This window comes from Anomaloglossus baeobatrachus, chromosome 7, assembly GCF_048569485.1.
Source record: "Anomaloglossus baeobatrachus isolate aAnoBae1 chromosome 7, aAnoBae1.hap1, whole genome shotgun sequence".
Taxonomy (NCBI): domain Eukaryota; kingdom Metazoa; phylum Chordata; class Amphibia; order Anura; family Aromobatidae; genus Anomaloglossus; species Anomaloglossus baeobatrachus.
The window spans coordinates 163,469,595-163,495,480 of NC_134359.1; the positions used below are offsets into that span (position 1 = coordinate 163,469,595).

The window sequence follows — 25,886 nt, forward strand, 5'->3', positions numbered from 1 at the left end:
TTATACTAGCAAAAACTGAGTGTACTTAGTAACATCCTAAACGTGGCTGTTGGATTTCTGTATTGTCCCACTAGTGCAAAGATATTTGCAGCACGTCTACCTGCATTGCACACTCAAACTCATTGTTACTAAGCCATTATACTAGCAAACACTGAGCGAACTTAGTGGCATCATAAAAGTGGCTGTTGGACTTCTGTATTGTTCCACTAGTGCAAAGATATTTGCAGCACGTCTGCCTGCATTGCACACTCAAACTCATTGTTACTAAGCCATTATACTAGCAAACACTGAGTGAACTTAGTTGCATCATAAAAGTGGCTGTTGGACTTCTGTATTGTCCCTTTAGTGCAAAGATATTTGCAGCACGTCTGCCTGCATTGCACACTCAAACTCATTGTTACTAAGCCATTATACTAGCAAACACTGAGTGAACTTAGTGTCATCCTAAACGTGGCTGTTGGACTTCTGTATTGTCCCACTAGTGCAAAAATATTTGCAGCACGTCTACCTGCATTGCACACTCAAACTCATTGTTACTAGGCCATTATACTAGCAAACACTGAGTGAACTTAGTGGCATCATAAAAGTGGCTGTTGGACTTCTGTAATGTCCCACTAGTGCAAAGATATTTGCAGCACGTCTGCTTGCATTGCACACTCAAACTCATTGTTACTAAGCCATTATACTAGCAAACACTGAGTGAACTTAGTAGCATCATAAAAGTGGCTGTTGGACTTCTGTATTGTCCCACTAGTGCAAAGATATTTGCAGCACGTCTGCCTGCATTGCACACTCAAACTCATTGTTACTAAGCCATTATACTAGCAAACACTGAGTGAACTTAGTGACATCATAAAAGTGGCTTTTGGACTTCTGTATTGTCCCACTAGTGCAAAGATATTTGCAGCATGTCTGCCTGCATTGCACACTCAAACTCATTGTTACTAAGCCATTATACTAGCAAACACTGAGTGAACTTAGTTGCATCATAAAAGTGGCTGTTGGACTTCTGTATTGTCCCTTTAGTGCAAAGATATTTGCAGCACGTCTGCCTGCATTGCACACTCAAACTCATTGTTACTAAGCCATTATACTAGCAAACACTGAGTGAACTTAGTGTCATCCTAAACGTGGCTGTTGGACTTCTGTATTGTCCCACTAGTGCAAAAATATTTGCAGCACGTCTACCTGCATTGCACACTCAAACTCATTGTTACTAAGCCATTATACTAGCAAACACTGAGTGAACTTAGTAGCATCATAAAAGTGGCTGTTGGACTTCTGTATTGTCCCACTAGTGCAAAGATATTTGCAGCACGTCTGCCTGCATTGCACACTCAAACTCATTGTTACTAAGCCATTATACTAGCAAACACTGAGTGAACTTAGTGGCATCATAAAAGTGGCTGTTGGACTTCTGTATTGTCCCACTAGTGCAAAGATATTTGCAGCACGTCTGCCTGCATTGCACACTCAAACTCATTGTTACTAAGCCATTATACTAGCAAACACTGAGTGAACTTAGTGTCATCCTAAACGTGGCTGTTGGACTTCTGTATTGTCCCACTAGTGCAAAGATATTTGCAGCACGTCTACCTGCATTGCACACTCAAACTCATTGTTACTAAGCCATTATACTAGCAAACACTGAGTGAACTTAGTAGCATCATAAAAGTGGCTGTTGGACTTCTGAATTGTCCCACTAGTGCAAAGATATTTGCAGCACGTCTGCCTGCATTGCACACTCAAACTCATTGTTACTAAGCCATTATACTAGCAAACACTGAATGAACTTAGTGGCATCATAAAAGTGGCTGTTGGACTTCTGTATTGTCCCACTAGTGCAAAGATATTTGCAGCAAGTCTGCCTACATTGCACACTCAAACTCATTGTTACTAAGCCATTATACTAGCAAAATCTGAGTGTACTTAGTGACATCCTAAACGTGGCTGTTGGATTTCTGTATTGTCCCACTAGTGCAAAGATATTTGCAGCACGTCTACCTGCATTGCACACTCAAACTCATTGTTACTAAGCCATTATACTAACAAACACTGAGTGAACTTAGTGGCATCATAAAAGTGGCTGTTGGACTTCTGTATTGTCCCACTAGTGCAAAGATATTTGCAGCACATCTGCCTGCATTGCACACTCAAACTCATTGTTACTAAGCCATTATACTAGCAAACACTGAGTGAACTTAGTGGCATCCTAAACGTGGCTGTTGGACTTCTGTATTGTCCCACTAGTGCAAAGATATTTGCAGCACGTCTGCCTGCATTGCACACTCAAACTCATTGTTACTAAGCCATTATACTAGCAAACACTGAGTGAACTTAGTGGCATCCTAAACGTGGCTCTTGGACTTCTGTATTGTGTTACCAGTGCAAAGATATTTGCAGCACTTCTGCCTGCATTGCACACTCAAACTCATTGTTACTAAGCCATTATACTAGCAAACACTGAGTGAACTTAGTGGCATCATAAACGTGGCTGTTGGACTTCTGTATTGTCCCACTAGTGAAAAGATATTTGCAGCACGGGTGCCTGCATTGCACACTCAAACTCATTGTTAATAAGCCATTATACTAGCAAACACTGAGTGAACTTAGTGGCATCCTAAACGTGGCTGTTGGACTTCTGTATTGTCCCACTAGTGCAAAGATATTTGCAGCACGTCTGCCTGCATTGCACACTCAAACTCATTGTTACTAAGCCATTATACTAGCAAACACTGAGTGAACTTAGTGGCATCATAAAAGTTGCTTTTGGACTTCTGTATTGTCCCACTAGTGCAAAGATATTTGCAGCACGTCTGCCTGCATTGCACACTCAAACTCATTGTTACTAAGCCATTATACTAGCAAACACTGAGTGAACTTAGTGTCATCCTAAACGTGGCTGTTTGACTTCTGTATTGTCCCACTAGTGCAGAAATATTTGCAGCACGTCTACCTGCATTGCACACTCAAACTTATTGTTACTAAGCCATTATACTAGCAAACACTGAGTGAACTTAGAGGCATCATAAAAGTGGCAGTTGGACTTCTGTAATGTCCCACTAGTGCAAAGATATTTGCAGCACGTCTGCCTGCATTGCACACTCAAACTCATTGTTACTAAGCCATTATACTAGCAAACACTGAGTGAACTTAGTGGCATCATAAAAGTGGCTGTTGGACTTCTGTATTGTCCCACTAGTACAAAGATATTTGCTGCACGTCTGCCTGCATTGCACACTCAAACTCATTGTTACTAAGCCATTATACTAGCAAACACTGAGTGAACTTAGTAGCATCATAAAAGTGGCTGTTGGACTTCTGTATTGTCCCACTAGTGCAAAGATATTTGCAGCACGTCTGCCCGCATTGCACACTCAAACTCATTGTTACTAAGCCATTATACTAGCAAACACTGAGTGAACTTAGTGGCATCATAAAAGTGTCTGTTGGACTTCTGTATTGTCCCACTAGTGCAAAGATATTTGCAGTACGTCTGCCTGCATTGCACACTCAAACTCATTGTTACTAAGCCATTATACTAGCAAACACTGAGTGAACTTAGTGGCATCATAAAAGTGGCTGTTGGACTTCTGTATTGTCCCACTAGTGCAAAGATATTTGCAGCACGTCTGCCTGCATTGCACACTCAAACTCATTGTTAATAAGCCATTATACTAGCAAAAACTGAGTGTACTTAGTGACATCCTAAACGTGGCTGTTGAATTTTTTGTATTGTCCCACTAGTGCAAAGATATTTGCAGCACGTCTACCTGCATTGCACACTCAAACTCATTGTTACTAAGCCATTATACTAACAAACACTGAGTGAACTTAGTGGCATCATAAAAGTGGCTGTTGGACTTCTGTATTGTCCCACTAGTGCAAAGATATTTGCAGCACGTCTGCCTGCATTGCACACTCAAACTCATTGTTACTAAGCCATTATACTAGCAAACACTGAGTGAACTTAGTGGCATCATAAAAGTTGCTTTTGGACTTCTGTATTGTCCCACTAGTGCAAAGATATTTGCAGCACGTCTGCCTGCATTGCACACTCAAACTCATTGTTACTAAGCTATTATACTAGCAAACACTGAGTGAACTTAGTTGCATCATAAAAGTGGCTGTTGGACTTCTGTATTGTCCCACTAGTGCAAAGATATTTGCAGCACGTCTGCCTGCATAAAAAACACTCAAACTCATTGTTACTAAGCCATTATACTAGCAAAAACTGAGTGTACTTAGTGACATCCTAAACGTGGCTGTTGGATTTCTGTATTGTCCCACTAGTGCAAAGATATTTGCAGCACGTCTACCTGCATTGCACACTCAAACTCATTGTTACTAAGCCATTATACTAGCAAAAACTGAGTGTACTTAGTGACATCCTAATCGTGGCTGTTGGATTTCTGTATTGTCCCACTAGTGCAAAGATATTTGCAGCACGTCTACCTGCATTGCACACTCAAACTCATTGTTACTAAGCCATTATACTAGCAAACACTGAGTGAACTTAGTGGCATCATAAAAGTGGCTGTTGGACTTCTGTATTGTCCCACTAGTGCAAAAATATTTGCAGCACGTCTACCTGCATTGCACACTCAAACTCATTGTTACTAGGCCATTATACTAGCAAACACTGAGTGAACTTAGTGGCATCATAAAAGTGGCTGTTGGACTTCTGTAATGTCCCACTAGTGCAAAGATATTTGCAGCACGTCTGCCTGCATTGCACACTCAAACTCATTGTTACTAAGCCATTATACTAGCAAACACTGAGTGAACTTAGTAGCATCATAAAAGTGGCTGTTGGACTTCTGTATTGTCCCACTAGTGCAAAGATATTTGCAGCACGTCTGCCTGCATTGCACACTCAAACTCATTGTTACTAAGCCATTATACTAGCAAACACTGAGTGAACTTAGTGGCATCATAAAAGTGGCTTTTGGACTTCTGTATTGTCCCACTAGTGCAAAGATATTTGCAGCATGTCTGCCTGCATTGCACACTCAAACTCATTGTTACTAAGCCATTATACTAGCAAACACTGAGTGAACTTAGTTGCATCATAAAAGTGGCTGTTGGACTTCTGTATTTTCCCTTTAGTGCAAAGATATTTGCAGCACGTCTGCCTGCATTGCACACTCAAACTCATTGTTACTAAGCCATTATACTAGCAAACACTGAGTGAACTTAGTGTCATCCTAAACGTGGCTGTTGGATTTCTGTATTGTCCCACTAGTGCAAAAATATTTGCAGCACGTCTACCTGCATTGCACACTCAAAGTCATTGTTACTAAGCCATTATACTAGCAAACACTGAGTGAACTTAGTAGCATCATAAAAGTGGCTGTTGGACTTCTGTATTGTCCCACTAGTGCAAAGATATTTGCAGCACGTCTGCCTGCATTGCACACTCAAACTCATTGTTACTAAGCCATTATACTAGCAAACACTGAGTGAACTTAGTGGCATCATAAAAGTGGCTGTTGGACTTCTGTATTGTCCCACTAGTGCAAAGATATTTGCAGCAAGTCTGCCTACATTGCACACTCAAACTCATTGTTACTAAGCCATTATACTAGCAAAAACTGAGTGTACTTAGTGACATCCTAAACGTGGCTGTTGGATTTCTGTATTGTCCCACTAGTGCAAAGATATTTGCAGCACGTCTACCTGCATTGCACACTCAAACTCATTGTTACTAAGCCATTATACTAACAAACACTGAGTGAACTTAGTGGCATCATAAAAGTGGCTGTTGGACTTCTGTATTGTCCCACTAGTGCAAAGATATTTGCAGCACATCTGCCTGCATTGCACACTCAAACTCATTGTTACTAAGCCATTATACTAGCAAACACTGAGTGAACTTAGTGGCATCCTAAACGTGGCTGTTGGACTTCTGTATTGTCCCACTAGTGCAAAGATATTTGCAGCACGTCTGCCTGCATTGCACACTCAAACTCATTGTTACTAAGCCATTATACTAGCAAACACTGAGTGAACTTAGTGGCATCCTAAACGTGGCTCTTGGACTTCTGTATTGTGTTACCAGTGCAAAGATATTTGCAGCACTTCTGCCTGCATTGCACACTCAAACTCATTGTTACTAAGCCATTATACTAGCAAACACTGAGTGAACTTAGTGGCATCATAAACGTGGCTGTTGGACTTCTGTATTGTCCCACTAGTGAAAAGATATTTGCAGCACGGGTGCCTGCATTGCACACTCAAACTTATTGTTAATAAGCCATTATACTAGCAAACACTGAGTGAACTTAGTGGCATCCTAAACGTGGCTGTTGGACTTCTGTATTGTCCCACTAGTGCAAAGATATTTGCAGCACGTCTGCCTGCATTGCACACTCAAACTCATTGTTACTAAGCCATTATACTAGCAAACACTGAGTGAACTTAGTGGCATCATAAAAGTTGCTTTTGGACTTCTGTATTGTCCCACTAGTGCAAAGATATTTGCAGCACGTCTGCCTGCATTGCACACTCAAACTCATTGTTACTAAGCCATTATACTAGCAAACACTGAGTGAACTTAGTGTCATCCTAAACGTGGCTGTTGGACTTCTGTATTGTCCCACTAGTGCAGAAATATTTGCAGCACGTCTACCTGCATTGCACACTCAAACTTATTGTTACTAAGCCATTATACTAGCAAACACTGAGTGAACTTAGAGGCATCATAAAAGTGGCAGTTGGACTTCTGTAATGTCCCACTAGTGCAAAGATATTTGCAGCATGTCTGCCTGCATTGCACACTCAAACTCATTGTTACTAAGCCATTATACTAGCAAACACTGAGTGAACTTAGTGGCATCATAAAAGTGGCTGTTGGACTTCTGTATTGTCCCACTAGTACAAAGATATTTGCAGCACGTCTGCCTGCATTGCACACTCAAACTCATTGTTACTAAGCCATTATACTAGCAAACACTGAGTGAACTTAGTAGCATCATAAAAGTGGCTGTTGGACTTCTGTATTGTCCCACTAGTGCAAAGATATTTGCAGCACGTCTGCCCGCATTGCACGCTCAAACTCATTGTTACTAAGCCATTATACTAGCAAACACTGAGTGAACTTAGTGGCATCATAAAAGTGTCTGTTGGACTTCTGTATTGTCCCACTAGTGCAAAGATATTTGCAGTACGTCTGCCTGCATTGCACACTCAAACTCATTGTTACTAAGCCATTATACTAGCAAACACTGAGTGAACTTAGTGGCATCATAAAAGTGGCTGTTGGACTTCTGTATTGTCCCACTAGTGCAAAGATATTTGCAGCACGTCTGCCTGCATTGCACACTCAAACTCATTGTTAATAAGCCATTATACTAGCAAAAACTGAGTGTACTTAGTGACATCCTAAACGTGGCTGTTGAATTTTTTGTATTGTCCCACTAGTGCAAAGATATTTGCAGCACGTCTACCTACATTGCACACTCAAACTCATTGTTACTAAGCCATTATACTAACAAACACTGAGTGAACTTAGTGGCATCATAAAAGTGGCTGTTGGACTTCTGTATTGTCCCACTAGTGCAAAGATATTTGCAGCACGTCTGCCTGCATTGCACACTCAAACTCATTGTTACTAAGCCATTATACTAGCAAACACTGAGTGAACTTAGTGGCATCATAAAAGTGGCTGTTGGACTTCTGTATTGTCCCACTAGTGCAAAGATATTTGCAGCACGTCTGCCTGCATTGCACACTCAAACTCATTGTTACTAAGCCATTATACTAGCAAACACTGAGTGAACTTAGTGGCATCATAAAAGTTGCTTTTGGACTTCTGTATTGTCCCACTAGTGCAAAGATATTTGCAGCACGTCTGCCTGCATTGCACACTCAAACTCATTGTTACTAAGCTATTATACTAGCAAACACTGAGTGAACTTAGTTGCATCATAAAAGTGGCTGTTGGACTTCTGTATTGTCCCACTAGTGCAAAGATATTTGCAGCACGTCTGCCTGCATAAAAAACACTCAAACTCATTGCTACTAAGCCATTATACTAGCAAAAACTGAGTGTACTTAGTGACATCCTAAACGTGGCTGTTGGATTTCTGTATTGTCCCACTAGTGCAAAGATATTTGCAGCACGTCTACCTGCATTGCACACTCAAACTCATTGTTACTAAGCCATTATACTAGCAAACACTGAGTGAACTTAGTGGCATCATAAAAGTGGCTGTTGGACTTCTGTATTGTCCCACTAGTGCAAAGATATTTGCAGCACGTCTGCCTGCATTGCACACTCAAACTCATTGTTACTAATCCATTATACTAGCAAACACTGAGTGAACTTAGTGACATCCTAAACGTGGCTGTTGGAGTTCTGTATTGTCCCATTAGTGCAAAGATATTGGCAGCATGTTTGCCTGCATTGCACACTCAAACTCATTGTTACTAAGCCATTATACTAGCAAACACTGAGTGAACTTAGTGGCATCATAAAAGTGGCTTTTGGACTTCTGTATTGTCCCACTAGTGCAAAGATATTTGCAGCACGTCTGCCTGCATTGCACACTCAAACTCATTGTTACTAAGCCATTATACTAGCAAACACTGAGTGAACTTAGTTGCATCATAAAAGTGGCTGTTGGACTTCTGTATTGTCCCTTTAGTGCAAAGATATTTGCAGCACGTCTGCCTGCATTGCACACTCAAACTCATTGTTACTAAGCCATTATACTAGCAAACACTGAGTGAACTTAGTGTCATCCTAAACGTGGCTGTTGGACTTCTGTATTGTCCCACTAGTGCAAAAATATTTGCAGCACGTCTACCTGCATTGCACACTCAAACTCATTGTTACTGGGCCATTATACTAGCAAACACTGAGTGAACTTAGTGGCATCATAAAAGTGGCTGTTGGACTTCTGTAATGTCCCACTAGTGCAAAGATATTTGCAGCACGTCTGCCTGTATTGCACACTCAAACTCATTGTTACTAAGCCATTATACTAGCAAACACTGAGTGAACTTAGTGGCATCATAAAAGTGGCTGTTGGACTTCTGTATTGTCCCACTAGTGCAAAGATATTTGCAGCACGTCTGCCTGCATTGCACACTCAAACTCATTGTTACTAAGCCATTATACTAGCAAAAACTGAGTGTACTTAGTGACATCCTAAACGTGGCTGTTGGATTTCTGTATTGTCCCACTAGTGCAAAGATATTTGCAGCACGTCTACCTGCATTGCACACTCAAACTCATTGTTACTAAGCCATTATACTAACAAACACTGAGTGAGTGAACTTAGTGGCATCATAAAAGTGGCTGTTGGACTTCTGTATTGTCCCACTAGTGCAAAGATATTTGCAGCACGTCTGCCTGCATTGCACACTCAAACTCATTGTTACTAAGCCATTATACTAGCAAACACTGAGTGAACTTAGTGGCATCCTAAACGTGGCTGTTGGACTTCTGTATTGTCCCACTAGTGCAAAGATATTTGCAGCACTTCTGTCTGCATTGCACACTCAAACTCATTGTTACTAAGCCATTATACTAGCAAACACTGAGTGAACTTAGTGGCATCATAAACGTGGCTGTTGGACTTCTGTATTGTCCCACTAGTGAAAAGATATTTGCAGCACGGGTGCCTGCATTGCACACTCAAACTCATTGTTAATAAGCCATTATACTAGCAAACACTGAGTGAACTTAGTGTCATCATAAAAGTGGCAGTTGGACTTCTGTAATGTCCCACTAGTGCAAAGATATTTGCAGCACGTCTGCCTGCATTGCACACTCAAACTCATTGTTACTAAGCCATTATACTAGCAAACACTGAGTGAACTTAGTGGCATCCTAAACGTGGCTCTTGGACTTCTGTATTGTGTTACCAGTGCAAAGATTTTTGCAGCACGTCTGCCTGCATTGCACACTCAAACTCATTGTTACTAATCCATTATACTAGCAAACACTGAGTGAACTTAGTGACATCCTAAACGTGGCTGTTGGAGTTCTGTATTGTCCCATTAGTGCAAAGATATTGGCAGCATGTTTGCCTGCATTGCACACTCAAACTCATTATTACTAAGCCATTATACTAGCAAACACTGAGTGAACTTAGTGGCATCATAAAAGTGGCTTTTGGACTTCTGTATTGTCCCACTAGTGCAAAGATATTTGCAGCATGTCTGCCTGCATTGCACACTCAAACTCATTGTTACTAAGCCATTATACTAGCAAACACTGAGTGAACTTAGTTGCATCATAAAATTGGCTGTTGGACTTCTGTATTGTCCCACTAGTGCAAAGATATTTGCAGCACGTCTGCCTGCTTTGGACACTCAAAGTCATTGTTACTAAGCCATTATACTAGCAAACACTGAGTGAACTTAGTGGCATCATAAAAGTGGCTGTTGGACTTCTGTATTGTCCCACTAGTGCAAAGATATTTGCAGCACGTCTGCCTGCATTGGACACTCAAAGTCATTGTTACTAAGCCATTATACTAGCAAACACTGAGTGAACTTAGTGGCATCATAAAAGTGGCTGTTGGACTTCTGTATTGTCCCACTAGTGCAAAGATATTTGCAGCACGTCTGCCTGCATTGCACACTCAAACTCATTGTTACTAAGCCATTATACTAGCAAAAACTGAGTGTACTTAGTGACATCCTAATCGTGGCTGTTGGATTTCTGTATTGTCCCACTAGTGCAAAGATATTTGCAGCACGTCTACCTGCATTGCACACTCAAACTCATTGTTACTAAGCCATTATACTAGCAAACACTGAGTGAACTTAGTGGCATCATAAAAGTGGCTGTTGGACTTCTGTATTGTCCCACTAGTGCAAAAATATTTGCAGCACGTCTGCCTGCATTGCACACTCAAACTCATTGTTACTAGGCCATTATACTAGCAAACACTGAGTGAACTTAGTGGCATCATAAAAGTGGCTGTTGGACTTCTGTAATGTCCCACTAGTGCAAAGATATTTGCAGCACGTCTGCCTGCATTGCACACTCAAACTCATTGTTACTAAGCCATTATACTAGCAAACACTGAGTGAACTTAGTAGCATCATAAAAGTGGCTGTTGGACTTCTGTATTGTCCCACTAGTGCAAAGATATTTGCAGCACGTCTGCCTGCATTGCACACTCAAACTCATTGTTACTAAGCCATTATACTAGCAAACACTGAGTGAACTTAGTGGCATCATAAAAGTGGCTTTTGGACTTCTGTATTGTCCCACTAGTGCAAAGATATTTGCAGCATGTCTGCCTGCATTGCACACTCAAACTCATTGTTACTAAGCCATTATACTAGCAAACACTGAGTGAACTTAGTTGCATCATAAAAGTGGCTGTTGGACTTCTGTATTGTCCCTTTAGTGCAAAGATATTTGCAGCACGTCTGCCTGCATTGCACACTCAAACTCATTGTTACTAAGCCATTATACTAGCAAACACTGAGTGAACTTAGTGTCATCCTAAACGTGGCTGTTGGATTTCTGTATTGTCCCACTAGTGCAAAAATATTTGCAGCACGTCTACCTGCATTGCACACTCAAAGTCATTGTTACTAAGCCATTATACTAGCAAACACTGAGTGAATTTAGTAGCATCATAAAAGTGGCTGTTGGACTTCTGTATTGTCCCACTAGTGCAAAGATATTTGCAGCACGTCTGCCTGCATTGCACACTCAAACTCATTGTTACTAAGCCATTATACTAGCAAACACTGAGTGAACTTAGTGGCATCATAAAAGTGGCTGTTGGACTTCTGTATTGTCCCACTAGTGCAAAAATATTTGCAGCACGTCTGCCTGCATTGCACACTCAAACTCATTGTTACTAGGCCATTATACTAGCAAACACTGAGTGAACTTAGTGGCATCATAAAAGTGGCTGTTGGACTTCTGTAATGTCCCACTAGTGCAAAGATATTTGCAGCACGTCTGCCTGCATTGCACACTCAAACTCATTGTTACTAAGCCATTATACTAGCAAACACTGAGTGAACTTAGTAGCATCATAAAAGTGGCTGTTGGACTTCTGTATTGTCCCACTAGTGCAAAGATATTTGCAGCACGTCTGCCTGCATTGCACACTCAAACTCATTGTTACTAAGCCATTATACTAGCAAACACTGAGTGAACTTAGTGGCATCATAAAAGTGGCTTTTGGACTTCTGTATTGTCCCACTAGTGCAAAGATATTTGCAGCATGTCTGCCTGCATTGCACACTCAAACTCATTGTTACTAAGCCATTATACTAGCAAACACTGAGTGAACTTAGTTGCATCATAAAAGTGGCTGTTGGACTTCTGTATTGTCCCTTTAGTGCAAAGATATTTGCAGCACGTCTGCCTGCATTGCACACTCAAACTCATTGTTACTAAGCCATTATACTAGCAAACACTGAGTGAACTTAGTGTCATCCTAAACGTGGCTGTTGGATTTCTGTATTGTCCCACTAGTGCAAAAATATTTGCAGCACGTCTACCTGCATTGCACACTCAAAGTCATTGTTACTAAGCCATTATACTAGCAAACACTGAGTGAACTTAGTAGCATCATAAAAGTGGCTGTTGGACTTCTGTATTGTCCCACTAGTGCAAAGATATTTGCAGCACGTCTGCCTGCATTGCACACTCAAACTCATTGTTACTAAGCCATTATACTAGCAAACACTGAGTGAACTTAGTGGCATCATAAAAGTGGCTGTTGGACTTCTGTATTGTCCCACTAGTGCAAAGATATTTGCAGCAAGTCTGCCTACATTGCACACTCAAACTCATTGTTACTAAGCCATTATACTAGCAAAAACTGAGTGTACTTAGTGACATCCTAAACGTGGCTGTTGGATTTCTGTATTGTCCCACTAGTGCAAAGATATTTGCAGCACGTCTACCTGCATTGCACACTCAAACTCATTGTTACTAAGCCATTATACTAACAAACACTGAGTGAACTTAGTGGCATCATAAAAGTGGCTGTTGGACTTCTGTATTGTCCCACTAGTGCAAAGATATTTGCAGCACATCTGCCTGCATTGCACACTCAAACTCATTGTTACTAAGCCATTATACTAGCAAACACTGAGTGAACTTAGTGGCATCCTAAACGTGGCTGTTGGACTTCTGTATTGTCCCACTAGTGCAAAGATATTTGCAGCACGTCTGCCTGCATTGCACACTCAAACTCATTGTTACTAAGCCATTATACTAGCAAACACTGAGTGAACTTAGTGGCATCCTAAACGTGGCTCTTGGACTTCTGTATTGTGTTACCAGTGCAAAGATATTTGCAGCACTTCTGCCTGCATTGCACACTCAAACTCATTGTTACTAAGCCATTATACTAGCAAACACTGAGTGAACTTAGTGGCATCATAAACGTGGCTGTTGGACTTCTGTATTGTCCCACTAGTGAAAAGATATTTGCAGCACGGGTGCCTGCATTGCACACTCAAACTTATTGTTAATAAGCCATTATACTAGCAAACACTGAGTGAACTTAGTGGCATCCTAAACGTGGCTGTTGGACTTCTGTATTGTCCCACTAGTGCAAAGATATTTGCAGCACGTCTGCCTGCATTGCACACTCAAACTCATTGTTACTAAGCCATTATACTAGCAAACACTGAGTGAACTTAGTGGCATCATAAAAGTTGCTTTTGGACTTCTGTATTGTCCCACTAGTGCAAAGATATTTGCAGCACGTCTGCCTGCATTGCACACTCAAACTCATTGTTACTAAGCCATTATACTAGCAAACACTGAGTGAACTTAGTGTCATCCTAAACGTGGCTGTTGGACTTCTGTATTGTCCCACTAGTGCAGAAATATTTGCAGCACGTCTACCTGCATTGCACACTCAAACTTATTGTTACTAAGCCATTATACTAGCAAACACTGAGTGAACTTAGAGGCATCATAAAAGTGGCAGTTGGACTTCTGTAATGTCCCACTAGTGCAAAGATATTTGCAGCATGTCTGCCTGCATTGCACACTCAAACTCATTGTTACTAAGCCATTATACTAGCAAACACTGAGTGAACTTAGTAGCATCATAAAAGTGGCTGTTGGACTTCTGTATTGTCCCACTAGTGCAAAGATATTTGCAGCACGTCTGCCCGCATTGCACGCTCAAACTCATTGTTACTAAGCCATTATACTAGCAAACACTGAGTGAACTTAGTGGCATCATAAAAGTGTCTGTTGGACTTCTGTATTGTCCCACTAGTGCAAAGATATTTGCAGTACGTCTGCCTGCATTGCACACTCAAACTCATTGTTACTAAGCCATTATACTAGCAAACACTGAGTGAACTTAGTGGCATCATAAAAGTGGCTGTTGGACTTCTGTATTGTCCCACTAGTGCAAAGATATTTGCAGCACGTCTGCCTGCATTGCACACTCAAACTCATTGTTAATAAGCCATTATACTAGCAAAAACTGAGTGTACTTAGTGACATCCTAAACGTGGCTGTTGAATTTTTTGTATTGTCCCACTAGTGCAAAGATATTTGCAGCACGTCTACCTGCATTGCACACTCAAACTCATTGTTACTAAGCCATTATACTAACAAACACTGAGTGAACTTAGTGGCATCATAAAAGTGGCTGTTGGACTTCTGTATTGTCCCACTAGTGCAAAGATATTTGCAGCACGTCTGCCTGCATTGCACACTCAAACTCATTGTTACTAAGCCATTATACTAGCAAACACTGAGTGAACTTAGTGGCATCATAAAAGTGGCTGTTGGACTTCTGTATTGTCCCACTAGTGCAAAGATATTTGCAGCACGTCTGCCTGCATTGCACACTCAAACTCATTGTTACTAAGCTATTATACTAGCAAACACTGAGTGAACTTAGTTGCATCATAAAAGTGGCTGTTGGACTTCTGTATTGTCCCACTAGTGCAAAGATATTTGCAGCACGTCTGCCTGCATAAAAAACACTCAAACTCATTGCTACTAAGCCATTATACTAGCAAAAACTGAGTGTACTTAGTGACATCCTAAACGTGGCTGTTGGATTTCTGTATTGTCCCACTAGTGCAAAGATATTTGCAGCACGTCTACCTGCATTGCACACTCAAACTCATTGTTACTAAGCCATTATACTAGCAAAAACTGAGTGTACTTAGTGACATCCTAATCGTGGCTGTTGGATTTCTGTATTGTCCCACTAGTGCAAAGATATTTGCAGCACGTCTACCTGCATTGCACACTCAAACTCATTGTTACTAAGCCATTATACTAGCAAACACTGAGTGAACTTAGTGGCATCATAAAAGTGGCTGTTGGACTTCTGTATTGTCCCACTAGTGCAAAGATATTTGCAGCACGTCTGCCTGCATTGCACACTCAAACTCATTGTTACTAATCCATTATACTAGCAAACACTGAGTGAACTTAGTGACATCCTAAACGTGGCTGTTGGAGTTCTGTATTGTCCCATTAGTGCAAAGATATTGGCAGCATGTTTGCCTGCATTGCACACTCAAACTCATTGTTACTAAGCCATTATACTAGCAAACACTGAGTGAACTTAGTGGCATCATAAAAGTGGCTTTTGGACTTCTGTATTGTCCCACTAGTGCAAAGATATTTGCAGCATGTCTGCCTGCATTGCACACTCAAACTCATTGTTACTAAGCCATTATACTAGCAAACACTGAGTGAACTTAGTTGCATCATAAAAGTGGCTGTTGGACTTCTGTATTGTCCCTTTAGTGCAAAGATATTTGCAGCACGTCTGCCTGCATTGCACACTCAAACTCATTGTTACTAAGCCATTATACTAGCAAACACTGAGTGAACTTAGTGTCATCCTAAACGTGGCTGTTGGACTTCTGTATTGTCCCACTAGTGCAAAAATATTTGCAGCACGTCTACCTGCATTGCACACTCAAACTCATTGTTACTGGGCCATTATACTAGCAAACACTGAGTGAACTTAGTGGCATCATAAAAGTGGCTGTTGGACTTCTGTAATGTCCCACTAGTGCAAAGATATTTGCAGCACGTCTGCCTGCATTGCACACTCAAACTCATTGTTACTAAGCCATTATACTAGCAAACACTGAGTGAACTTAGTGGCATCATAAAAGTGGCTGTTGGACTTCTGTATTGTCCCACTAGTGCAAAGATATTTGCAGCACGTCTGCCTGCATTGCACACTCAAACTCATTGTTACTAAGCCATTATACTAGCAAAAACTGAGTGTACTTAGTGACATCCTAAACGTGGCTGTTGGATTTCTGTATTGTCCCACTAGTGCAAAGATATTTGCAGCACGTCTACCTGCATTGCACACTCAAACTCATTGTTACTAAGCCATTATACTAACAAACACTGAGTGAGTGAACTTAGTGGCATCATAAAAGTGGCTGTTGGACTTCTGTATTGTCCCACTAGTGCAAAGATATTTGCAGCACGTCTGCCTGCATTGGACACTCAAAGTCATTGTTACTAAGCCATTATACTAGCAAACACTGAGTGAACTTAGTGGCATCCTAAACGTGGCTCTTGGACTTCTGTATTGTGTTACCAGTGCAAAGATTTTTGCAGCACGTCTGCCTGCATTGCACACTCAAACTCATTGTTACTAATCCATTATACTAGCAAACACTGAGTGAACTTAGTGACATCCTAAACGTGGCTGTTGGACTTCTGTATTGTCCCACTAGTGCAAAGATATTTGCAGCACTTCTGTCTGCATTGCACACTCAAACTCATTGTTACTAAGCCATTATACTAGCAAACACTGAGTGAACTTAGTGGCATCATAAACGTGGCTGTTGGACTTCTGTATTGTCCCACTAGTGAAAAGATATTTGCAGCACGGGTGCCTGCATTGCACACTCAAACTCATTGTTAATAAGCCATTATACTAGCAAACACTGAGTGAACTTAGTGTCATCATAAAAGTGGCAGTTGGACTTCTGTAATGTCCCACTAGTGCAAAGATATTTGCAGCACGTCTGCCTGCATTGCACACTCAAACTCATTGTTACTAAGCCATTATACTAGCAAACACTGAGTGAACTTAGTGGCATCCTAAACGTGGCTCTTGGACTTCTGTATTGTGTTACCAGTGCAAAGATTTTTGCAGCACGTCTGCCTGCATTGCACACTCAAACTCATTGTTACTAATCCATTATACTAGCAAACACTGAGTGAACTTAGTGACATCCTAAACGTGGCTGTTGGACTTCTGTATTGTCCCACTAGTGCAAAGATATTTGCAGCACTTCTGTCTGCATTGCACACTCAAACCCATTGTTACTAAGCCATTATACTAGCAAACACTGAGTGAACTTAGTGGCATCATAAACGTGGCTGTTGGACTTCTGTATTGTCCCACTAGTGAAAAGATATTTGCAGCACGGGTGCCTGCATTGCACACTCAAACTCATTGTTAATAAGCCATTATACTAGCAAACACTGAGTGAACTTAGTGTCATCATAAAAGTGGCAGTTGGACTTCTGTAATGTCCCACTAGTGCAAAGATATTTGCAGCACGTCTGCCTGCATTGCACACTCAAACTCATTGTTACTAAGCCATTATACTAGCAAACACTGAGTGAACTTAGTGGCATCCTAAACGTGGCTCTTGGACTTCTGTATTGTGTTACCAGTGCAAAGATTTTTGCAGCACGTCTGCCTGCATTGCACACTCAAACTCATTGTTACTAATCCATTATACTAGCAAACACTGAGTGAACTTAGTGACATCCTAAACGTGGCTGTTGGAGTTCTGTATTGTCCCATTAGTGCAAAGATATTGGCAGCATGTTTGCCTGCATTGCACACTCAAACTCATTATTACTAAGCCATTATACTAGCAAACACTGAGTGAACTTAGTGGCATCATAAAAGTGGCTTTTGGACTTCTGTATTGTCCCACTAGTGCAAAGATATTTGCAGCATGTCTGCCTGCATTGCACACTCAAACTCATTGTTACTAAGCCATTATACTAGCAAACACTGAGTGAACTTAGTTGCATCATAAAAGTGGCTGTTGGACTTCTGTATTGTCCCACTAGTGCAAAGATATTTGCAGCACGTCTGCCTGCATTGGACACTCAAAGTCATTGTTACTAAGCCATTATACGAGCAAACACTGAGTGAACTTAGTGGCATCATAAAAGTGGCTGTTGGACTTCTGTATTGTCCCACTAGTGCAAAGATATTTGCAGCACGTCTGCCTGCATTGGACACTCAAAGTCATTGTTACTAAGCCATTATACTAGCAAACACTGAGTGAACTTAGTGGCATCATAAAAGTGGCTGTTGGACTTCTGTATTGTCCCACTAGTGCAAAGATATTTGCAGCACGTCTGCCTGCATTGCACACTCAAACTCATTGTTACTAAGCCATTATACTAGCAAAAACTGAGTGTACTTAGTGACATCCTAAACGTGGCTGTTGGATTTCTGTATTGTCCCACTAGTGCAAAGATATTTGCAGCACGTCTACCTGCATTGCACACTCAAACTCATTGTTACTAAGCCATTATACTAACAAACACTGAGTGAACTTAGTGGCATCATAAAAGTGGCTGTTGGACTTCTGTATTGTCCCACTAGTGCAAAGATATTTGCAGCACGTCTGCCTGCATTGCACACTCAAACTCATTGTTAATAAGCCATTATACTAGCAAACACTGAGTGAACTTAGTGTCATCATAAAAGTGGCAGTTGGACTTCTGTAATGTCCCACTAGTGCAAAGATATTTGCAGCACGTCTGCCTGCATTGCACACTCAAACTCATTGTTACTAAGCCATTATACTAGCAAACACTGAGTGAACTTAGTGGCATCCTAAACGTGGCTCTTGGACTTCTGTATTGTGTTACCAGTGCAAAGATATTTGCAGCACTTCTGCCTGCATTGCACACTCAAACTCATTGTTACTAAGCCATTATACTAGCAAACACTGAGTGAACTTAGTGGCATCATAAACGTGGCTGTTGGACTTCTGTATTGTCCCACTAGTGAAAAGATATTTGCAGCACGGGTGCCTGCATTGCACACTCAAACTCATTGTTAATAAGCCATTATACTAGCAAACACTGAGTGAACTTAGTGGCATCCTAAACGTGGCTGTTGGACTTCTGTATTGTCCCACTAGTGCAAAGATATTTGCAGCACGTCTGCCTGCATTGCACACTCAAACTCATTGTTACTAAGCCATTATACTAGCAAACACTGAGTGAACTTAGTGGCATCATAAAAGTTGCTTTTGGACTTCTGTATTGTCCCACTAGTGCAAAGATATTTGCAGCACGTCTGCCTGCATTGCACACTCAAACTCATTGTTACTAAGCTATTATACTAGCAAAGACTGAGTGAACTTAGTTGCATCATAAAAGTGGCTGTTGGACTTCTGTATTGTCCCACTAGTGCAAAGATATTTGCAGCACGTCTGCCTGCATAAAAAACACTCAAACTCATTGTTACTAAGCCATTATACTAGCAAAAACTGAGTGTACTTAGTGACATCCTAAACGTGGCTGTTGGACTTCTGTATTGTCCCACTAGTGCAAAGATATTTGCAGCACGTCTACCTGCATTGCACACTCAAACTCATTGTTACAAGGCCATTATACTAGCAAAAACTGAGTGTACTTAGTGACATCCTAATCGTGGCTGTTGGATTTCTGTATTGTCCCACTAGTGCAAAGATATTTGCAGCACGTCTACCTGCATTGCACACTCAAACTCATTGTTACTAAGCCATTATACTAGCAAACACTGAGTGAACTTAGTGGCATCATAAAAGTGGCTGTTGGACTTCTGTATTGTCCCACTAGTGCAAAGATATTTGCAGCACGTCTGCCTACATTGCACACTCAAACTCATTGTTACTAATCCATTATACTAGCAAACACTGAGTGAACTTAGTGACATCCTAAACGTGGCTGTTGGAGTTCTGTATTGTCCCATTAGTGCAAAGATATTGGCAGCATGTTTGCCTGCATTGCACACTCAAACTCATTGTTACTAAGCAATTATACTAGCAAACACTGAGTGAACTTAGTGGCATCATAAAAGTGGCTTTTGGACTTCTGTATTGTCCCACTAGTGCAAAGATATTTGCAGCATGTCTGCCTGCATTGCACACTCAAACTCATTGTTACTAAGCCATTATACTAGCAAACACTGAGTGAACTTAGTTGCATCATAAAAGTGGCTGTTGGACTTCTGTATTGTCCCTTTAGTGCAAAGATATTTGCAGCACGTCTGCCTGCAATGCACACTCAAACTCATTGTTACTAAGCCATTATACTAGCAAACACTGAGTGAACTTAGTGTCATCCTAAACGTGGCTGTTGGACTTCTGTATTGTCCCACTAGTGCAAAAATATTTGCAGCACGTCTACCTGCATTGCACACTCAAACTCATTGTTACTGGGCCATTATACTAGCAAACACTGAGTGAACTTAGTGGCATCATAAAAGTGGCTGTTGGACTTCTGTAATGTCCCACTAGTGCAAAGATATTTGCAGCACGTCTGCCTGCATTGCACACTCAAACTCATTGTCACTAAGCCATTATACTAGCAAACACTGAGTGAACTTAGTGGCATCATAAAAGTGGCTGTTGGACTTCTGTATTGTCCCACTAGTGCAAAGATATTTGCAGCACGTCTGCCTGCATTGCACACTCAAACTCATTGTTACTAAGCCATTATACTAGCAAAAACTGAGTGTACTTAGTGACATCCTAAACGTGGCTGTTGGATTTCTGTATTGTCCCACTAGTGCAAAGATATTTGCAGCACGTCTACCTGCATTGCACACTCAAACTCATTGTTACTAAGCCATTATACTATCAAACACTGAGTGAACTTAGTGGCATCATAAAAGTGGCTGTTGGACTTCTGTATTGTCCCACTAGTGCAAAGATATTTGCAGCACGTCTGCCTGCATTGCACACTCAAACTCATTGTTACTAAGCCATTATACTAGCAAACACTGAGTGAACTTAGTGGCATCATAAAAGTGTCTGCTGGACTTCTGTATTGTCCCACTAGTGCAAAGATATTTGCAGCACATCTGCCTGCATTGGACACTCAAAGTCATTGTTACTAAGCCATTATACTAGCAAACACTGAGTGAACTTAGTGGCATCATAAAAGTGGCTGTTGGACTTCTGTATTGTCCCACTAGTGCAAAGATATTTGCAGCACGTCTGCCTGCATTGCACACTCAAACTCATTGCTACTAAGCCATTATACTAGCAAAAACTGAGTGTACTTAGTGACATCCTAAACGTGGCTGTTGGATTTCTGTATTGTCCCACTAGTGCAAAGATATTTGCAGCACGTCTACCTGCATTGCACACTCAAACTCATTGTTACTAAGCCATTATACTAACAAACACTGAGTGAACTTAGTGGCATCATAAAAGTGGCTGTTGGACTTCTGTATTGTCCCACTAGTGCAAAGATATTTGCAGCACGTCTGCCTGCATTGCACACTCAAACTCATTGTTAATAAGCCATTATACTAGCAAACACTGAGTGAACTTAGTGTCATCCTAAACGTGGCTGTTGGACATCTGTATTGTCCCACTAGTGCAGAAATATTTGCAGCACGTCTACCTGCATTGCACACTCAAACTCATTGTTACTAGGCCATTATACTAGCAAACACTGAGTGAACTTAGTGGCATCATAAAAGTGGCAGTTGGACTTCTGTATTGTCCCACTAGTGCAAAGATATTTGCAGCACGTTTGCCTGCATTGCACACTCAAACTCATTGTTACTAAGCCATTATACTAGCAAACACTGAGTGAACTTAGTGGCATCATAAAAGTGGCTGTTGGACTTCTGTATTGTCCCACTAGTGCAAAGATATTTGCAGCACGTCTGCCTGCATTGCACACTCAAACTCATTGTTACTAAGCCATTATACTAGCAAACACTGAGTGAACTTAGTAGCATCATAAAAGTGGCTGTTGGACTTCTGTATTGTCCCACTAGTGCAAAGATATTTGCAGCACGTCTGCCTGCATTGCACACTCAAACTCATTGTTACTAAGCCATTATACTAGCAAACACTGAGTGAACTTAGTGGCATCATAAAAGTGGCTGTTGGACTTCTGTATTGTCCCACTAGTGCAAAGATATTTGCAGCACGTCTGCCTGCATTGCACACTCAAACTCATTGTTACTAAGCCATTATACTAGCAAACACTGAGTGAACTTAGTAGCATCATAAAAGTGGCTGTTGGACTTCTGTATTGTCCCACTAGTGCAAAGATATTTGCAGCACGTCTGCCTGCATTGCACACTCAAACTCATTGTTACTAAGCCATTATACTAGCAAACACTGAGTGAACTTAGTGGCATCATAAAAGTGTCTGTTGGACTTCTGTATTGTCCCACTAGTGCAAAGATATTTGCAGCACGTCTGCCTGCATTGCACACTCAAACTCATTGTTACTAAGCCATTATACTAGCAAACACTGAGTGAACTTAGTGGCATTATAAAAGTGGCTGTTGGACTTCTGTATTGTCCCACTAGTGCAAAGATATTTGCAGCACGTCTGCCTGCATTGCACACTCAAACTCATTGTTACTAAGCCATTATACTAGCAAAAACTGAGTGTACTTAGTGACATCCTAAACGTGGCTGTTGAATTTTTTGTATTGTCCCACTAGTGTAAAGATATTTGCAGCACGTCTACCTGCATTGCACACTCAAACTCATTGTTACTAAGCCATTATACTAACAAACACTGAGTGAACTTAGTGGCATCATAAAAGTGGCTGTTGGCCTTCTGTATTGTCCCACTAGTGCAAAGATATTTGCAGCACGTCTGCCTGCATTGCACACTCAAACTCATTGTTACTAAGCCATTATACTAGCAAACACTGAGTGAACTTAGTGGCATCATAAAAGTGGCTGTTGGACTTCTGTATTGTCCCACTAGTGCAAAGATATTTGCAGCACGTCTGCCTGCATTGCACACTCAAACTCATTGTTACTAAGCCATTATACTAGCAAAAACTGAGTGTACTTAGTGACATCCTAAACGTGGCTGTTGGATTTCTGTATTGTCCCACTAGTGCAAAGATATTTGCAGCACGTCTACCTGCATTGCACACTCAAACTCATTGTTACTAAGCCATTATACTAACAAACACTGAGTGAACTTAGTGGCATCATAAAAGTGGCTGTTGGACTTCTGTATTGTCCCACTAGTGCAAAGATATTTGCAGCACGTCTGCCTGCATTGCACACTCAAACTCATTGTTACTAAGCCATTATACTAGCAAACACGGAGTGAACTTAGTGGCATCCTAAACGTGGCTGTTGGACTTCTGTATTGTCCCACTAGTGCAAAATATTTGCAGCACGTCTGCCTGCATTGCACACTCAAATTCATTGTTACTAAGCCATTATACTAGCAAACACTGAGTGAACTTAGTGGCATCCTAAACGTGGCTCTTGGACTTCTGTATTGTGTTACCAGTGCAAAGATATTTGCAGCACTTCTGCCTGCATTGCACACTGAAACTCATTGTTACTAAGCCATAATACTAGCAAACACTGAGTGAACTTAGTGGCATCATAAACGTGACTGTTGGACTTCTGTATTGTCCCACTAGTGAAAAAGATATTTGCAGCACGGGTGCCTGCATTGCACACTCAAACTTATTGTTAATAAGCCATTATACTAGCTAACACTGAGTGAACTTAGTGGCATCCTAAACGTGGCTGTTGGACTTCTGTATTGTCCCACTAGTGCAAAGATATTTGCAGCACGTCTGCCTGCATTGCACACTCAAACTCATTGTTACTAAGCCATTATACTAGCAAACACTGAGTGAACTTAGTGGCATCATAAACGTTGCTTTTGGACTTCTGTATTGTCCCACTAGTGCAAAGATATTTGCAGCACGTCTGCCTGCATTGCACACTCAAACTCATTGTTACTAAGCTATTATACTAGCAAACACTGAGTGAACTTAGTTGCATCATAAAAGTGGCTGTTGGACTTCTGTATTGTCCCACTAGTGCAAAGATATTTGCAGCACGTCTGCCTGCATAAAAAACACTCAAACTCATTGTTACTAAGCCATTATACTAGCAAAAACTGAGTGTACTTAGTGACATCCTAAACGTGGCTGTTGGATTTCTGTATTGTCCCACTAGTGCAAAGATATTTGCAGCACGTCTACCTGCATTGCACACTCAAACTCATTGTTACTAAGCCATTATACTAGCAAAAACTGAGTGTACTTAGTGACATCCTAATCGTGGCTGTTGGATTTCTGTATTGTCCCACTAGTGCAAAGATATTTGCAGCACGTCTACCTGCATTGCACACTCAAACTCATTGTTACTAAGCCACTATACTAGCAAACACTGAGTGAACTTAGTGGCATCATAAAAGTGGCTGTTGGACTTCTGTATTGTCCCACTAGTGCAAAGATATTTGCAGCACTTCTGCCTGCATTGCACACTCAAACTCATTGTTACTAAGCCATTATACTAGCAAACACTGAGTGAACTTAGTGGCATCATAAACGTGGCTGTTGGACTTCTGTATTGTCCCACTAGTGAAACGATATTTGCAGCACGGGTGCCTGCATTGCACACTCAAACTCATTGTTACTAAGCCATTATACTAGCAAACACTGAGTGAACTTAGTGGCATCCTAAACGTGGCTGTTGGACTTCTGTATTGTCCCACTAGTGCAAAGATATTTGCAGCACGTCTGCCTGCATTGCACACTCAAACTCATTGTTACTAAGCCATTATACTAGCAAACACTGAGTGACCTTAGTGGCATCCTAAACTTGGCTCTTGGACTTCTGTATTGTCCCACCAGTGCAAAGATATTTGCAGCACTTCTGCCTGCATTGCACACTCAAACTCATTGTTACTAAGCCATTATACTAGCAAACACTGAGTGAACTTAGGTGCATCATAAACGTGGCTGTTGGACTTCTGTATTGTCCCACTAGTGAAACGATATTTGCAGCACGGTTGCCTGCATTGCACACTCAAACTCATTGTTACTAAGCCATTATACTAGCAAACACTGAGTGAACTTAGTGGCATCCTAAACGTGGCTGTTGGACTTCTGTATTGTCCCACTAGTGCAAAGATATTTGCAGCACGTCTGCCTGCATTGCACACTCAAACTCATAGTTACTAAGCCATTATACTAGCAAACACTGAGTGAACTTAGTGGCATCATAAAAGTGGCTGTTGGACTTCTGTATTGTCCCACTAGTGCAAAGATATTTGCAGCACGTCTGCCTGCATTGCACACTCAAACTCATTGTTACTAAGCCATTATACTACCAAACACTGAGTGAACTTAGTTGCATCATAAAAGTGGCTGTTGGACTTCTGTATTGTCCCACCAGTGCAAAGATATTTGCAGCACTTCTGCCTGCATTGCACACTCAAACTCATTGTTACTAAGCCATTATACTACCAAACACTGAGTGAACTTAGGTGCATCATAAACGTGGCTGTTGGACTTCTGTATTGTCCCACTAGTGAAACGATATTTGCAGCACGGTTGCCTGCATTGCACACTCAAACTCATTGTTACTAAGCCATTATACTAGCAAACACTGAGTGACCTTAGTGGCATCCTAAACTTGGCTCTTGGACTTCTGTATTGTCCCACCAGTGCAAAGATATTTGCAGCACTTCTGCCTGCATTGCACACTCAAACTCATTGTTACTAAGCCATTATACTAGCAAACACTGAGTGAACTTAGGTGCATCATAAACGTGGCTGTTGGACTTCTGTATTGTGTTACCAGTGCAAAGATATTTGCAGCACTTCTGCCTGCATTGCACACTGAAACTCATTGTTACTAAGCCATAATACTAGCAAACACTGAGTGAA

The 25,886-nt window shown here is 41.2% G+C and overlaps 1 protein-coding gene across 5 annotated transcripts in view; it reads left to right on the forward strand.

Annotated features, from left to right (window-relative positions):
* TRPM2 (transient receptor potential cation channel subfamily M member 2) overlaps window positions 1-25,886 on the forward strand; it is a 2,537,250-nt gene that overhangs the window by 2,007,828 nt on the left and 503,536 nt on the right. The window lies entirely within an intron of this gene.